Consider the following 18,556-nt stretch of genomic DNA (forward strand, 5'->3'; position numbering starts at 1 on the left):
TGCAAATCTCCTTTTTGCAATGAGGAAGCCTAAAATAGCATATCACCTACTGAACTTTTTCTTAGGATTCCCGAGAAGAAGGCCCAACAGACATACCCTCAATGTCTTTTGGATTCTCCACACTGTCGTTTCTTGCAGGTGGTCCAAAATGTATGCCCAAAATGGATGTACTAAGGAGCAGTACCAGGTCATGTGCAAGAAGTCAGCTGGTTCCAAATGACACCTAGGGCATTTTGGGTCTCTGGGGGGGTATATATCATGTAGATGTTTAGGGGATAGGTAGGTCATGTGGATGTAATTTATTGGATCAATTTAAAGCGGGCACTCACCAACACTCTTTTAATCCCTGTATGTGTTTTTAGCCAATCTCTTTGAGAAATTGGGTCATCAACATGGCGTTGCAAGGCCTCTTCTACTGGGAGTGGCTGCAGCTGTCTATGTGCCCGCAATGCCTGATAAAGATGGGTTATCAATTTACGACCCCCTGCCATCTCCAGTGGTGTGGCCAGCGTGTGTATGCACTATGGTGCCTTTGGGAATGTTGGCCAAATTTGCCTCACTGTTGCCGCGATCTTTGCATACTGGATGAATTTGTCTGTACCCAGATTAAAATATTCTAGAGCCTCTTGCAAGGAGATAAATCTATCCTCGAGATATGAGTCAGACAACATCAAACAACCCCCCTCTTGCCCTTTGTCAATAGCCAAGGACTGTGCAATTTGTGCAAAGGATACCAGCAGCCAAATAACCAAGTCAGGGGCATATGGGGCTCGTCGGAGTATGCGTCTGACTAATCTTTCCCATATTCTACCCATGAACCGGACTAAGTGGGGGAGAGTCTGTAGCATCCTAGCCGCTTTCATCAGGAGCTTCCCCAATTGGTATCCAGGGTGAGTACCTTTCAACAAGTTTTGTTCCCCGTTTGGCTCTCCTTCCAGCTGCATACTGCAGTTGTGCTGCATAGTAGTACAGTTCAAAGTCCGCAACTTCCATAGCTCCTTTTTCCCATTCTTACCTCAAAAATGCTAGACTTACCCTACATCTTCTCCCTTGCCAAAGAAATGCTGTGGTCAGTTTGTCGAGCTCTACAAAGACTGTTCGCGGGAGCTCACAGAAGGCATCCTGCATCACGTACAGACAGAGCAGGAGCACCACCATCTTTATGAGTGCAATGTTTGCCATAAGAGATAGTTGGTGGGAGTTCCAGAATTGTATAACCAAGCCATAACCATCCCCGTATTGAGATCGAAGAATTGCTTTTCAAGATGGGTAATATGAGTACCTAAGTATTTAACACTGTTTATCTCCCATCAGAGGCCAAGGTCTGGCAATGCTTCCACCTGATGGTAGGTTAGAAGTCCGAGCGGGAATAACATACATTTTTGAGCATTTACTCGAAGTCCTGAGATCGCCCTGAATTCTTTCAAGACCCCGAGCAGGGTTGGGACCAAAGTTCACGCTTGTCTGAGGTAGGTCAAGGCATCATCTGCGTACAACAAAATTATGTGTTCAGTATTTCCCACAGGAATACCCCAACCCTAGAGGGTCTGCCGAAGTTTACAGGTCAGGGGTTCAATTGCCATGGCAAAAAGTAAAGGAGACTGGGAGACCACCTGCCTTCTTCCCCATTGCAAGGCTATTGCTTCAGAGACATAACGACCAGTACGGATCCTCGCCCTCGGGGTCGAATAGAACAGTTTAACCCAATTTATATACGTGGCTGCCAATCCTGCCTTGGCCAATACCATCCACAAATATTCCCAATCAAGGGAGTCAAAAGCCTGCTCAATATCCAGGAAAGCAAGCGCAAAGTTCCCCCCGGGATACCTGGAGCAGTCATTACATGAACCAGTCTTTACAGATTACTTTGTGTATTTTAATTTGGAATAAATCCAGATTGGGTCACATGGATCAGTCGTGGAAGGTGGGGGAGGAGGCATGCCACAAGCACCTGACTAAGGAGTTTAAAATCCACATGGAACATTGATATGGAACGATATGAACCTGGTTTGAGAAGGTCTTTTCCTGTTGTAGGTATCAGGGCGATCAGGGCTTCAGACATCGATTGTGGGAGCTCTCGTCGCTGGTATGCTTAAGCGAACACCTTGACCAATCTGTCAATTAATATAGTCGCAAAGATTTTATAGAACTCAGAGGGGATCCGGTCTCCCCCCCCTGGTGTTTTCACTGTGGCCATTAATTGTAGTGCTGCATCTCTTGCTTATCTATTGGGGTGCCCATTGCTACTTGGTCTTTACTTGAGACTGTCGGTAAGGTGAGGGGTTTTAAGTAGTCCTGCCCTGCTCCTCTCATATCAGTCTGCTGTGCCCTCGCGTATACCTGGTGTAAATGGGCCTCAAACGCCAAGTTGATCTCTTTCTGAGTCCTTACCCCTCGACGTTTGTGATCTCTAATAGCCAGGATTGGCTGTGGAGCCGACTCTTCTCTGATCAAGCGTGTTAACAGCCTACCTGCTTTATCGCCTTATGCGTATCAACGTTGTTTCCCCTTTTTCTTGTCGAATTTTTCTAGCTGATCCCATAGCTCTTGTAGTTTCTGACGCTCCCATGCCACTTTGTTGAGGGCGTCCCTGGTAGCCCCTGTTCTATATCCCCCAGGATTTTTTCCTGTTTAACTAAGTCTGTTTCAAGGGTGCGACAAACCCCCACCATAGTTGATAGGCAGACTCCCCTAAGGACTACTTTAATCGCATCCCACTCTATTGTCCTGATCCCAGTCGTTCCCCAGTTTTCCATAAAATAATGAGACAAAGATGAATGCAATGTGTTTTCGAATACCGGGTCTAATAGGGTATCCACTTTCAATCGCCACAAGGGCACCCTGAGAAGCCGCCTATCAAGGAAATAGGACAACCGAAGCGGGGAGTGATCAGAGCTATATCGGAGAAGGTAGTGCACATCACCTATCCGGTGTTCAGCCGTTAGTTGTATAATGAAGTAAACTAACCAGCTATAGGTGTGGGTGGGCGGAGTAAAACAGGAGTATGTACATGTGTGCGGGTGGCGGAGACGCCATATATCAATCAGGCCAATGTTTTGTTGTATTTGTTGTAGTGCTGCCATTACCCGGAATTTCATTCCTAGCTTAGGAGGTGACCTATCTATCTAACCCTTTAATGGACAATTGAAATCCCCCCCATTAACAATCTCGGAGGTGGGGGCTATCTGAGTGGCATGAAGTACTGATCCCAAGAAGTCCCCATTGTCTGTGTTCGGGACATATATGTTAATAAGTAGTATAGGGTGAGCATCTAGAGTTCCTTCTAGTATTATGTATCTGCCCTCTAGGTCTCTCTTTACTTTAAGGGTCTATAATGGGGTTCCTGATGCTATCCAAATTAATGCCACCCCTGCACATCCTGAGTAGGATGTAGCAAAAAGTTTACCTTGCCACCTCCACTGTAGGGACTTAATACTATTTCCCCACCACTTTGGGAATGTACATATATACAGGTGTACTGGTCCAAGATTACGAAATGTATGGCAGAAGTGATGGGCTGTGAGATTGATTATATTATAAAGCTGTACCTTCTGAATATATGGGGCCCCACTGATCTCAACACCAAAGAAAGAACATGGGTGAAACTTGGTATGGCAATTGCAAAACGTAACATCGCAAGATTGTGGGGGAGCAGGGTCCACCGGCTCTCACTGAATGGAAAAACGACCTGGACTGGTGTATTTTTACAGAGAAAACTGTGTTTGAATCTAGAGGGTGCCCCAACAGGTGGTCGCAGATCTGGGAGAAGTGGAATAATTACACTGGAGAAATTTGCGAGCCCCCAAGACAGCGATATGGGGATATCCCATTGTAGACCGGCAAGCCAACTTGATAAAATGTATTATCTGAAGTTGCAGTCAAACTCTGTTTTTTTTTTTTTTAGAAAAGTCAGCAATGTGTACACTCTTGTTTGCTACTGTTTGTATGATGTATAAGATGTGTGAACTTGTCATCAATAAAAAGAAATATAAATAAAAAAAATACTATCTACCCAAAGATGTGTTTCTTGTAAGAAGGCAATCGCTACTCGATAACGTTACAGATAAGTGATTATGCGTTGGGGTTTCATTGGGCTGTTTAGGCCCCTAACGTTCCATGTTATGAACTTATAGAACGTTACTTCATCCTCCCCTGGCATCGTATTCGTGTGGACTTCTTGGAATATGTGCTGACTCTGGAGAATATCAGTGCATTCGGTGTAACTCTACCCAGAAGCTCCCCTTTGAGCCCTGAAATAAAACCCTATATCAGAGACCTGTACCCCATAAATAAGAATCTCAACCGTATAGAAACTAGGTCTCCCCAAGCATAGAAAAATATGTCCCCGACTTCCCCCCACCCACAGGCAGTGGTCCCCTAAACCCTCCTGAATTACCCAACAGTCAAGAGGGAAGTCAAAAACCTAGCCTCAACACCCCATTGTGTAACTTAAACCAAAAGTAAATCTATACTTTGTGTGAAGTTCGCTAATTCAGCCAGGACCCTCAAGCTCAGTTTGTCTTGAGCTCAACTAGGTGCTAAGCGAGTCACGGAGGTCAGAGCCCCGGAGTCTTTGTACTCGGTTTAATACTCACCCCCATCCAGCGTTACATTGTAGAGTGTCAAACCCACTGCAAACATCACTCACATTTGGACCCAACATGGCCCATGCTCCTTAAAGGTATAGTAGTATGTTCGTGACCCATTTGAGTTGTGACCTGCCTGCCCCTTCGTTATAGGACTTTGTTGTGTCCTAGTAAAAAGACACCTGGAGCCAGGATGTATACTCAGGACTTCTTTATTAAGTCTTCTGTAAAGATTACATCATCTCTGTACTCCAGCCAGCCTAGTGTGGTACCAGCCCCACCAGGAGCAGCCTCCCTAGCTGCTCAGCCCATCTCCAACTGCCACATTCACCCCAATCAGTCACCCAGGCATTCCACGCATCACAGGCACACCAACATTCTAATGCCAAGACACACTCTGGCTGGGCAGCTAGAGGCAGCAGGGCTACAGTACATGTTTTACATTTAAGTAGGATATAACATTATTCCTTTTTCCTTAAACAAAAGCATAAAGAAAACAATAAAACTATGCACTGGTAAAATAGTAGAACGAATCTCAAAGATGCTGCAAATGGACAAAGCAAATAAATAAAGATACAAATCTAAAGGATGCAGCAATAATCATTAGGTGAAGAAAAGATGGTTAAGATAAATACAAAAATAGCAATAAGAAAAGATGGTTAAGATAAATACATAAATAGCAATAACCACCATCCCCCTTAATAAAAGAATTTTTTTAAACATATTTGAACGCATAGCATTTTGTAGCATATACTGTGTAACGTAAAACACTATGACCCCAAAGGTTAAAGGAACCCACACCTCCTATGCTCAGATGCATAACAAAGAATAGAGCAAAAATAGAATGACCTGCGATTCAATCCCAAAGGTAAGGGAAACAAAAACAAATGGATCGTCACCCATAAAACCAACACAAAGGAATGTTCTACAGTACTGTGCACAACAGTAACAGGGATTAAATCCCAAAACTACATACCGCCATAAAGAGGTAACAAAACCAAGCAGTGAAGCAAGACTGTACTTCACACCCATGCGATGGGTACAGGACAAACTATTGAAACCACCCTAAAACTAATATGAGTCCCATCCAAAGAAAAGCGTAAAACTGTGGCCTCACTCACATGCTGAAAAAAAACATCTTACATGTGGCAATCCGGTGAGCGACCTCTCGTCTGTGTTGAGATAAGAAGACATTACCCTGCACAAGAAAAAGAAAACACCTCAACACAAACCAAAAATCTAGACATGTTTCCACCACACCAGTGGGCTAATTCTCAGACGAGATTCCCACATCCAATAAGCAATCAACGGGCATTATGAAAGTAATCCCACACCCACATAGAAGTGCTGTAAAGTCCACACAGGTACATTACGATGTTCGCCCTGGATACAAAGCTCTAGATAACACAGTCTCATATGAAAGAACAAAATGCCCCAGAGGAATCCACCTAGCGTGGACCTGTACGTTGAAATAAATGACAGGACATGTGACAATATAATAGTCAATGTAGGCATTTACAATAATGAGAACAATGAGAAGAATTTAGAACTCCTAAAACAAATTCACAAGAATATACTCAAATTTTGTATTGTAAAAACCTTACTCATAGACCCGGCAACAGACATAGCTCCTGTTACCCAATGCGTTTACTGTTGACAAGCTCCGTAAATGTAGAAAGATGAGCATGACAGGAATAATATCCAATGAAAAATTTCCTTAGACATACTCGAGATGGAAGATCAACACTCCCATAAGCTGTGCTGCAAAAGGACACTTGGGGCCCACACAAATCACATGATGTCTAACATACTTGACACGGAGAGGCAGATTGTGAATGTCCCACGACGACAAATCCTCGAAGTATTCCAAAATAAACGCAGAAAGAAAATAGTTTGTTGCAACGTAGATCAAACACGCGTGTGGCATACGTGGTTGGCAACTCAGCAGAAAACGACAAAGATTCTGCCAACCTCCGACCACAAGATGGCGGCACGTTGCAGGCGTCCCGCCGGATGGCTCCAGGCACGCCTGTGCATCCAACTTCCGTGACGGCAGAGCACAGTGCCCACAAAGCAACGTCACAGACAATCCGGAGAAGACAGAGTGCAGGTGAGAACACGCTCGAGCAAGGCTGGCGCGCGCAATCATTTTTAATTCACAGTTAGACGGTTGACTAACGATCTCAAATCAAGTCTCGGCTGGGCCTTGTATTTTGTTGAAACAAACAACGATAATGACACTCCCATAAACTGTAGATCGAGGCTTCCTCATTTTCTTTCTTGTAGACAACTATGCACATACCCCCATCTCTGCGTATATAAAATACACCAAAATTCCTCGCAAAGCTCCGCAATGGTCCCAGAACAGAGACCGAGTTTTAAAGTGTCAAACAACGTTGGATGATGAGGAACTGCAATACAATAGAAGTAACCAAGGGAGGTTTCATTAATGTGTCATTAAAACACATACCTTGACTATGTAACACCAGATAACAGATGGAGGATCAAGTATCGACATGCAGCAAATTTCAGTTAAAAATCAGACATTTTCCATCTGTGTAGAAACTACACGCTGTTAGTTAAGATTTTAACACGCTGCAAATGTCAGATAAACAGGAGAAATTATCCACGTAGTCACTTCACGCTGTTAAGAAATTACTCCTATATGACTACAAATCCCAAATTGTGCCTTGACTTTTATTCTGTCTTTCTTTAAAGGCACACTTCATACATTGCGTGTTGTGGCTGGTACACCAACACCTGGTTGTAGAGAGACTACACATCCAACTCACAGTCATTTTTGTACATTACCAAGTGGCTGGAACTCCAGATGAGGTTGTAGTTGAACTACTCCACCAACTCACTGTTGATTTCTGTGGCTGGAACACCAAAATCGGTTGTAGTTGTACTACTCCTCCAACTCACAGTTGCTGTTGTATTCCCAGGCTGTAGTGTCAGTTGGTGGTGACACTGCTCATTGGGGCTGTCCTTAGGAAGGACACTATTGGGGCTGGCGCTGGCTTGCCTGGGAATACCTTCTTTTTTCCATGTAGTTACTTGTAGGATCTCTTGGTAACTCTCTTAGTTGCTTAGTTGCTTTGCTGTACCAAGAGTCACTGGGGTTCAAGATTGTCCTCGTCGCCAAAATGATGTTGTGTCCTAGTAGAAAGACACCTGGAGCCAGGATGTATACTCAGGACTTCTTTATTAAGTCTTCTGTAAAGATTACATCACCTCTGTACTCCAGCCAGCCTAGTGTGGTACCAGCCCCACCAGGAGCAGCCTCCCTAGCTGCTCAGCCCATCTCCAACTGCCACATTCACCCCACTCAGTCACCCAGGCATTCCACGCATCACAGGCACACCAACATTCTAATGCCAAGACACACTCTGGCTGAGCAGCTAGAGGCAGCAGGGCTACAGTACATGTTTTACATTTAAGTAGGATATAACAGACTTCCCATCTGGGTATAACTCCTGAAGGGTCTCAACCTCGCAGATTCTCCTGGTCAGCTGAGGTAATGGAGTAAAATAGTTATGAGTGTCTAGTGGCTGAGTCTCCATCCTCAGTGTTCCGTTCTCTGCCACAAGGATCCGTTCTGTGGTATGGGGCAGGAGCACTCTCCACCACTGAGCAGTCGTCTTATTTTGGCAACCCGTCCCAAGGCAAAGTTCACGGGGGGGAGGGGAGGGGGAGAACTCAGCGATCGCCCAGCGATGAGCCGGTCTGTTGAAAAGGAATCCTGGGCTTCTCACTGCCAAGCCGTGGGCACCACCAATGTTGTTTTCATGAGAGCTCCCCAATACTGAGTGCAGGGGAGGAGGAGAAGGCCCTTCATCTTCAGCGTAGGAGATTGGTGCCTGGTCTTAGCAGGTTCCCCACCCACTTTTACAGGGTAAGTCCTCCGCCAACCCGCCACTTATTGTGGGTCCAGCGGACTCAGTAGCCTTAGGAGTCCAGCCCACAACTCCAATGCTTAGTCCTTTCCATGAGTCGGGACCCCGACACCTTCACTGCATGGTACCTGTCCTCAAATTGCATGGTTTTCAGTTCAGGGGGGTGTGGTTGTCAACCCAGGGGCCCCGCAGGGCCATCCCGCCCCCCACGTCGGCCTCAGGCATACAAGAGCAGACGGTTCCGCAATGAAGCTCCAGCTCCGTTGAGATAGTGGTAATCTCCTACTCAGGCTGCCTCCTCCAGCCCATTCATACACTTGTCTTCTCCATCAGGCAGCGGCATCTCACCGCCTTTTGAAAAAAAAAAATTCCGGGGCATCTTTTCACAGGGCGGTGAGGGATTTAGGCGCCCCTTGTCCAACAATTGTCCTCACTGCAGTGTGATGCTGCCGTGGTCTCGCACCTCCGCCCGTCTTCGGATAACGTGGTTTACTGTCCAGGGGGAGGGAGGCCATCAACCCGGGGACCCCCCAGGGACACCGCGCCCCCCACGGTGGGCTCAGGCATATGGGAGCAGATGGCCTCAAAATACAGTTCCAGCAATCTGCGGTAGAGGCAGTCCCCCACTCAGGCTGCCTCCTTTAGCCCATTCATTCACTCGGCTTCTCCGTCGGGCCAGGTGATCTCACTGCTTTTCTTATTTCCTGGGCACTATTTCTCAGGATGGGGGTGGGGGGGTGATCAGGCGCCTCCCGTCCGACAGCTGTCGCCTCACCCTGAACGGGCGGCTCCAGCCCACCGATCCGAAGAACACTCGGCGGCTTGGTCTCAACTCGAGTGCCCGGCTTCCTATTTTCCGGCCCAGGCCTCTGATTAGATGGCACGCCACAGGATCTTCGGCCTGTCAAAGCCCTGGGTCCCGTTGTTATTAAAGGTCTCTCAGGATTCCCATCCAAATATCTTTCGAACATGATCGGGCCGGTTCCATCCGGGGTGGACACAGAATAATGCGCAGGATATTGTAGCCAAGTCGGGAGCTCTGGACGGCATGTCTAGCGCACCATCTTGCTCGGATAAACCCCCTTATTATTTGTTTGCTTATATATACCATATCTACCGGTGCCATTCATCAGACTGGTGTGAATGCCTGCTACAGTGTTACAGTTGAGTAGAAGAGCCACAGCATCTTTTTGATTCCACACGCTCTCTCCATCCCAACCACCTTCCCCCTGGGATTTGCCACCGCAGCATTGACTCCTTCTGTAAACCGAGGGCAAGTCTAGAGAGAATTCGGGAACTAGCGTTGTCGCCCCATTGGAAACACCTGGAATCCAGGTAGATGGCTTATAACAGAAGGTTAAGCTGCAACACTTAACATTCCATGACCAATCAAGACCAAAAATTCACAGACGATCCAGAACGTGCCTTATCACAAGACCTCAAGGATGCAATCTACCTGAGTTAATGCAGCAGTTGCAACTAGATCTGAATAGGTTAAAAGCAGAAAATGCAACACTTAGAGAAGAGTTGCAACGAGAGAGGACACATTTCATGCAATAGAGGGATACTAAACCCAAGTGTAGTCGCCCAGTCTCGCCTCAGCCTGTGTTTGGTGAACCATTTCAGAGAGGGGAATTTACAACTACTGACCAGAATCTGAATGTATCTGTCTCTATCCTGTGCCCTTAGCAGCTCTTGAACGCTTTCATGGTGATAGTACTAAATTTGCAGCCTTTATGAGTCAATACCAATTACATTTTCTATGTAAAGCTAAGGCGTTCCCCAATGATGATGCTGAAGTAGCATTTGTAATCTCTTACTTGGGGGCTGTGTCCGCTAACTGGGTAATTCCTTTAATAGAAACAAACGATCCCCTGTTGTACAACTATTTTGCTTTTAAGACTGACATGACTAAGTTACTTGCAAAACATGTTTTTATCCAAGCGATTGACAATGAGTAATTAAACCTACAACAAGACTCTAAGGACCTGCTGACCTATATCACTACTTTAAATTGACTGGTTGCAGTTACACGCTGGCCGGAAGAGAAAAGAACATCCTTATTTTATCGAGGGTTAAGAGATGACTTTAAAAATTCCTTCTTGCTCATTGTTGATCTGCCCAACGATTATGCAGAATTTATTGATCTTGTGGTTAAGTTGCATCATTGATTGTGGTTCATTGATTGGGCAAGCGAAAGGGTGACTGATCTCGCGGTGACTCCAGAGTAATTGTTCTCAAAACCGAGTAGAAGAACTCTTGATACTGAACCTATGCAGATTGGAGGTATAAAGGATCCACTATCTAATGAGGAAAATAAACTGCACCGCAAATTTAACCTACATCTTTATTGTGGCAAAGCTGGTCATTTCGCTAGGGTGTTCTGCAAAATCAAAAAAGACTAAGGCTGTGGCTAGTGTAGAGGTTGCTCAAGAACAGGGAAAACTAAGGCTCTCAACCAGAAGGAAGATCATCTCATTGAGAGAAGCCGTACCAATCTCACAATATCTGACCAGTGTAGGAACACGAATCCTGCGGCATCTGACTATCCGAGCCACAGTAATCTTATCCCCACACTGGAGGCACATAATATCCATTCTTATTGACTCAAGGGCCACAGGTAATTTCTTTCATTTGACCTTAGCTGCCAAACTCGGGATCACAAAAGTTGCCAAAGAAAACCTGAACCTCTGCGAGCAGTAGACCGTTTGGAGTTGTCTTCTGGACAAATTTGCTTTCAGGCAGAGGCTCTAAACCTAGTGTGTAATAATGGACATACCAAATAATTGGGTACACCACACCGTAACCTTGGACTCACCCTTTAGTAGTACCACCTGCTACCAAGAGGCTCCGGAGGTGGGAATACCTGTGCATTGCATAGCGCCTTGGTCCAAGGAACCGTAAATCTTAAACTACCCAAAGAATACCAGGACTTAAGATAAACTCATTTCCCATATGACGAACCTCTTCGAAGAGATGGCCTGTGACTGCACTATGCCCCTAACTATGCGAGAAGCGATGCTATCAGCAATACGAAAACAAGGAAAACCCGCTGAAAAATGCTCCTCCTACAGATCACTATCATTGCTAAATACTGACACAAAATTCTTTGCTAAGATTCTAGCAAACAGACTAACCCCCCTACTCTATGGCATTATAGGGCAATCCGGATTGTTCCCGGGATATCCCTGACTAGTAATCTCCAGACTCTTTTTGTTGCTGTTGCACGATTAGACCCAGAAAGTTCAGATATAGATGATGACTCCGGTGTAATAGAGAAGCAGGCAACAGCCAAGACAGGGAAGCACATGGCAAACACATGGCTTAACAAAACTAGATGCTAAAAACAAAATGGCTTCAGCTCATGCTAACAATAATCTCTGCCAAGTTTCCACACTTGACTTGGAAAGGGAGGCTGCTGACCCACTGATGCTCCCGCGCTACCTCTTAGGCACAGCCCGTCGCAAATTCCATACAATTGACCCTATAGGTACTATGCGTTATCTGCTTAAGAAAACGGCGGATGGAAGGCAGATTCTGCTATTATATTAGCCAAAGCTCCCAATAGAGTGGCGCACATGGTTTTGCTTAAGTGCAGATAGGGCAATAATACAAACATTGCAAAGGATAAAAATACACAACGTGGGAGACTTTTTCAAAGATAGAACCCTGATTACCTGGAAAGCAGTCTAAGACTCACTCCTGGAGGCAACATTGGTCTCCAGATATATTTGCCATAGGGCATATCAGTCGCTGCGATCACTGTTAAGTGTAGACAGAGCAGAACAACCTGAAATAACCCCTCTGACATATTTACTCCAGACAATCTCCCCAGCCTGTGGGATCTCAACACTATATAAACTTATGCGACATAGTGATGATCCACTAAATAGGGAGGCACAGCAGGATTGGCAGGAGGACCTGGGTGTAATAATAACAGACAAACAGTGGTCATACTGTTGCTCAATCATTAAGAGCAAATCGCAAAATGGCAGACATCGCTTGGTACACTTTAGCCCCTTAGCTGCGGCCGTTGGACGTCGCACGAGCTACCTCCCTGGTGCTGCGCACGTCCAACGGCCGACGCGGTCACACCCGTTTCTTAGAACGTTCAGCACTGGCGCTGAACGTTCGAAGCAGCAAATGGGTTAAATACCTCAACAGAGTATATTATACCCCAGCATGCTTATTTAAATACGGCCTGCAAGGTGTTGACAAATGAGTGAGATGCGGCGCTGAAAGTGCTGGGTTTGGCCATCTTGCTTGGTTCTGCCCTGAGATACATGCATTCTCGTTAAAAGTGGCGATGGGCTCCAGGGCTTGGTGGGGAAACCAGTTCCGGACTCTCCAATGCTAGCCTTATTGGGCTTCGACTGTGATGTATAAAAAAGTATAGCAGATTGGTGGCAACGGGCCTGCTATTGGCAAAGAGACGGGTTGCGATGCGCTGAATAAGTGGCCCGTCGCCGACGATCCCGGAACGTGACCTATTGTAATACCAATGCAGACACATTTAACTCCTTAGTGCCGATCCATAGCAGACCGCGTGACATATGGGGACCCTTTAAGGCTTACCTACACTGCAGGGCAGGAACTGAGAATGATGCGAATGTCCAATAACCAGAAGAACAGAAAAGTGATGGGGGAGGTGAGGATAATGGGTGAGAGGATTGGGGGAAACGCAGGATGCAATAGCAAGGCCACAGAAGTATTAAGGTCAGAAGTTTAATCCCATTTAATTGATTGTTTAAGCGACCTAGTCATGCATTGATGTAGTACAATACCTGATGTAGCTATGAGATGTATACATGATGATTGAGGTTGTAACCCTGATAACGAATTTGCATAGATGCCTGTTTATCTCCCCACGGGAGGTGCGCTGCCTCTTCGCCACACGTAATGCTTGACATATGTTTATACTGTAAATGGTGCCAAAAGCAACAAAATGTACTTTATTTTAAAATGATAAATAAAGATTTAAAAAAAAAAAATACCAGGACTTTCAAGATTTTCTTGACCCAGTGAAAGCCACCCAACTACCCCCACACACAGCCTTTGATTGCTGCATAGATCTCCTTCCGGAGGCTATGCTGCCCTGCAGTAAAGTCTATGCGTTAACAGTACCTGAAACCAAATTTGTAACCAAATATTCGGATAAACTACTAGAGATAGATTTTATGCACCACTCCACATCACCACTGTCTTCCCCACTCTTTTTTGTATTCAAGAAGAATGGGGAGTTGAGGGCTTGTGTGAATTACAGTGTGGTCAAGTAGGTGACCATTAACGCCTAAACTGCGGCGGTTTTTCCGCCGCGGTGCGGGCGTTCTAAAGGGCGGGCGGGGCCACGTCGGCTGTTGGACGTGCACAGGGAGGTAGCTCGCGCGACAGCAGCAGCGAAGGGGTTAATAACCGCTGTCCTCTCCCATGTATTCCGGTGCTATTTGATCAGGTCAAAAATTCCACCATTTAAATTAAACTAGATTTATGGGGCGCTTACCACCTAATCCATGTGTGAGAAGGCAATGAATGGAAAATCGCCTTTGGGACTAAGTTGGGGTTGTTTGAGTATACCGTTATGCCCTTCGGGTAATGAAATGCTCTGGCAGCATGTCAATGTTTCATTAATTAGGTCATGAAATATTTTTGGAATGTTTGTGTAATCGTCTATATAGACGACATTCCGATTTACTCAAAATCAGAAGAACAGGTACAGCATGTATGTGCCATCTTGAAACGCCTTAGGGAAAATACTCTCTTTGCTAAACTAGACGAATGTTCCTTCCATGTACAGTTGGTAGAGTTTCTGGGGTATCACTTATCTCCTACAGGCATCACTAAGGAACGGGCGGGATCGGAGTGGCACGATGTGCCCATTCTTTTTTAATTTATGAGAAACAGTTCTCCACCTTTTTATGAAAAGACAACTGTCCTGTGCCGTTAATTACAAGACTTTAAATGCTTCAGCTGAAGTGTCAGGCAGGGAGTCTCCAGTCCTGTGAAATCAGAGGTGGGCAGACAGTTAATCACGAAACAAACCTTCTCTGCAGGGTACCTGCGTGCCTGAAGGAAATGTAAATCTGAGCCACTGGTCAATCTGCAAAAAACTGGTAGGAGGTTTAACTGATTGAATCTCTTAAAGGTTCCCCATGACACAGATTTTCTTTTGAGCGTTTGTGTAAGGGAGTAACCAGCTGAGCTGAGTTGTAAAGTGCATCCTTTTAAGGGACAGTTAAATAAAACAAGCTTTTGCCAATGCGTTTTAGCAAAGTTGTACACCAGCTTGGCTGCTGTTCAGGATGACTAAACTGTTGTAGAGTGGAATGGCGACAAGTGGAGTACAGTGTTGTAGAGTTGAGTGGCAGGGAGTGTTGTGTACTGGAGTGGCATAGAGTGGAGTTGTGTAGAGTGGCATACAGCTTATTTTGTACCGTGTGTAATGCAACTTTAAAATAATGACTTACATATTCATAGTGCTTTCTGTGACAGGCAGGGACCTCGTAACACTAAACATACACAAGTCACTAATCTCCACCAGGGACGGACTGGGAACCACAACCTGCCCCACCCGGGGGGGTGGGGGGTTGGAGGTGCAGCCGAGCTCTTTGCCGGGGCCAGTTTTCGGCCGATTTTGGTACAGGGCCGATAACAGCCCTGTAACAAAAACGGCCCCCAGGGGCCCAAAACCGGCCCCCACCCATGCGGCGCACCAGGGGATTGCCCGGTGCCTACAATGGCCAGTCCGGCCCTGTTCTCCACTGCACCACCCAGCTATCAATGGTCACCTACTTTATATATATAGCTTCCACAGTCCACCCTGGCAGTCGAACCCTCGGCGGGTGCCTCTAATGGCAGGGGGTGCTACTGCCTTTGTTTCACAACAACTGCAGATAGGGGAGCACTTGCAGGGTAATCTCTTGATTTGTACTGTGCGAATGCATTTCGGCATCGGCCTTCCTCAGTGCACCAAATTCAATTAAAACGCGCACACATTTGTGTTATTTAACATTTTATGTGTTAGTGGGATTGTGGATAAATCAGCAGACGGCATCTCCATCGTTTGGGAAATATACAAACTAACGTGAAGGCCTCAATGTCCCATAATGCCTCATGGTTGTTCATAAAATGTAACATTTGAATTCTTCTCCCTCACGTTTGTTTCCTATGTTATGCCACCATCCACATTTGCCCTTTACTGTCCATGCCTGTGTACTTCTCCCTCGCCTGCCGCAAGATGTCCTTCAACGTAGTGATGGAGCAAGAATTCGCACGTAAAGCGTCTTGCTTGTATTCAAGAACCTCGAATAACAGTAATAAAATGTAACCAACATGTTTTGTCTTACTAATTTCCCATTTATTCTGACATTTTGGGTATCCTAGTGATGCTTGCCTATGTGTTTATTAACCGTAATACATTTGCCACTAATATGGCCGCTGCTTGGCGGGGTTTTCTTCTGCGCATGCGTTGGTCACAATCACGTGACGTGATGTACTCGCAGTTCTGGTGGGAATCATTGCGCTTGCGCACTCGACTTAAGATGGCCGCTATGTGTTCTCACATGCTGAAGCTTGCACTGTCGCTTTCCGCATCTCTGTTTGTTTGCAATAATATTAATGCTATAAGTTAGTATAAAGTAAGGGGAGTCATATAGGGATTCCGGGTATACAGTGTATTCATTTATTTTCTGTGTTTTAATTTGTTTTCGCTTACTTTTCATGTATCGAAATCCGTGGGCATGAGGGATGGGAATACTCCATATTGAGCAGCCTTTCTGCGCATGACTATTTTTCGCCAGTGGATGAACTCTATGGCATTGAACGCTTGCCAACTCGTGGACCCAGCCAAGATGTGCCTGGGAAGATGCACCTTCGCCTAGCAGAAGAAGCTGACATGTACTAAATGTATCATAATTCATAGAGGTGCTATTGTAATATTGAAACCCAAGTCATGGGAACCCCAAAATTCAATAGGCGGTCCCAAAAGATGTAAATTAGGACTTGTAAAGGTGGAATCTGGTTGGTGTGTTGACCTGTCCTACTTGAGGACCAATCGAAATTGGGGATTCTTACACTTGCAACATTTGGGGGGTGGTACACTGACCCAAAAACAGTATAACTAGCCTAGGTTTAGCTAGAGAAATTGTCCGACTTGTCCGAATAGCTGACCTGTCACTGACCCAACGCACTCAATAGGTGACTGATACAGAGAGCTGCGGAGCACTCTGTCCGTAATTTCCACAGCCCCAAGTGGGGTTTTGAGAACCTTAAGTGCTGGCGGAGCACTTTGCCTGGGAATTCGATAACCCAATCGGGGTTCTGACTGATAGCTGCAGAGAGAGTGTAGCGCACGCGTTGCTACCGAACTGCGGGTGCTGGTCTTTCCTTGATGGTCCTGTCCTGATCCTAATCTGGTTTTCCTGTCCTGTCCTGTCCTGGGGTGTCCATTTTGCACCTACTGGCGACTGTCCTCCCTTGGGGTTTCTCCTGTCCTTAACTGACCCGTGGCCAGGGTTGGTCTTCACACCGTTCTAGGTAAATATCGTGCTGGGAAATCTATTCTGCATCTTTCATTCTTTCTTTGCTTTAATAAAGACGTAGTCTTGCATATTGATTTTCCATGCTTTCTTTGCACTGACAAATGAAAAAGTCATACCTTATAGTTATTATTCTAACATGTTCCATTCTTTACCCATCCTTTAAGTACATTTCTGTTATCAGTTCATGAAATATAGTTGTTCCTTTTTCTTTACCTTCCCTTAGCTAAATGAAATGTTTGCTCTGATATATTAAGCGTGTTCCACTCTTACCTTCCCTATAGTCACATGTTACTTTTCGAGTCTCCATAGACTGACTAAAATTCTCGTACTGTGCCCACTTTTGAAGGAGTACATTCTAGCATGTTCCTTATCTTTCCCCATCCTTTAGTCACTCTATGACTAGTCTAAATTCTTGAAAAGTCTTACTAGCATGCTCCCTGTTTTTACCTTCCTGTAGAAATCTGAATGGTTGGCCTGATTTATTTCCTATATGGATACGTGCTCTTTATAATTTTAGTTATTGACAGCTTATTGGTTGTAAATCTAATGCTTAATGAAACTGATAAATTTTAGATAAAGGTTTTCAAAACTTCCTGAGTTTGTGGTTATTACATGAGTACAAATTGAGCAAATAGAGTATTTTGGTGTCTGCCTTTCTTTTACAGCTAGCTCCCTGATTCATTGTGGTCATAGGTACCCGTAGCAGTGGAATGGTAAGTCGGGTACACTAGAAATAAAATAGGAAGGAACAAGGGTTACTGGTAGTAGAGTGCAAGGTTACCCGATTAATAAATATGGTGAATTGAATTTTATGGGCCCAATACGTATATGGTAAAATTATAGTCGGGTGACCTGCGCGCTCTATCAGTAGGTGTCCCTCTTATGGTAGGGCACCTCAGACATGCATAGTCCACAGCCTCTTGGATGCCGGGCCCCTGACAGCAGCGGTTCAAACTCGCCAATATCAACAGCTTCCACAGTCCACCCTGGCAGACGAACACTTGGCGGGTGCCTCCAATGGTGGGGGATGTTACCACCTTTGTTTCACAACAACTGCAGATAGGGGAGCACTCGCGGGGTAATCTCTTGATTTGTAATGTGCAAATGCATTTCGGCATCGGCCTTCCTCAGTGCACCAAATTCAATTAAAACGTGCACAGGTTTGCGTTATATATATATATATATATATATATATATATATATATATATATATATAGCTATAAACACACACTACTACAGTGCATTAACTAATAGCGGTTTCTTAATGTACGATAATGCATTTCCCACTGATTACCTTGTATTTATTTTTCATTTGAGCAACAGGTTATTTTGTTTGTAGGCACCTGAACGTTAAAGACAAAAGAATTTATAGAATATTTTGTGTTTTTAGCCATACCTTTGACCTTGCTTGCCCCCATTGCATTCAGCATCACAGTTACCACATTTATATTAATGCATTTCGACCGCTGTGCTGAATCATAACTACACAGGTAATTCAAAGGGATGATAAAGACACTGTAGTTTATTTTTATTTATT

General features: G+C 45.1%; 1 long non-coding RNA gene across 1 annotated transcript in view; it reads right to left on the reverse strand.

Annotated features, from left to right (window-relative positions):
* Positions 1–18,556, reverse strand: part of LOC144761901 (uncharacterized) — a 63,494-nt gene that overhangs the window by 44,604 nt on the left and 334 nt on the right. The window contains exon 2 of the long non-coding RNA XR_013595939.1: positions 5,730–5,784. This is a non-coding gene — a long non-coding RNA (uncharacterized LOC144761901). The remainder of the gene's footprint in view (positions 1–5,729; positions 5,785–18,556) is intronic.

The sequence above is a fragment of the Lissotriton helveticus genome, chromosome 6, assembly GCF_964261635.1.
Source record: "Lissotriton helveticus chromosome 6, aLisHel1.1, whole genome shotgun sequence".
In the NCBI taxonomy this organism is placed as follows: domain Eukaryota; kingdom Metazoa; phylum Chordata; class Amphibia; order Caudata; family Salamandridae; genus Lissotriton; species Lissotriton helveticus.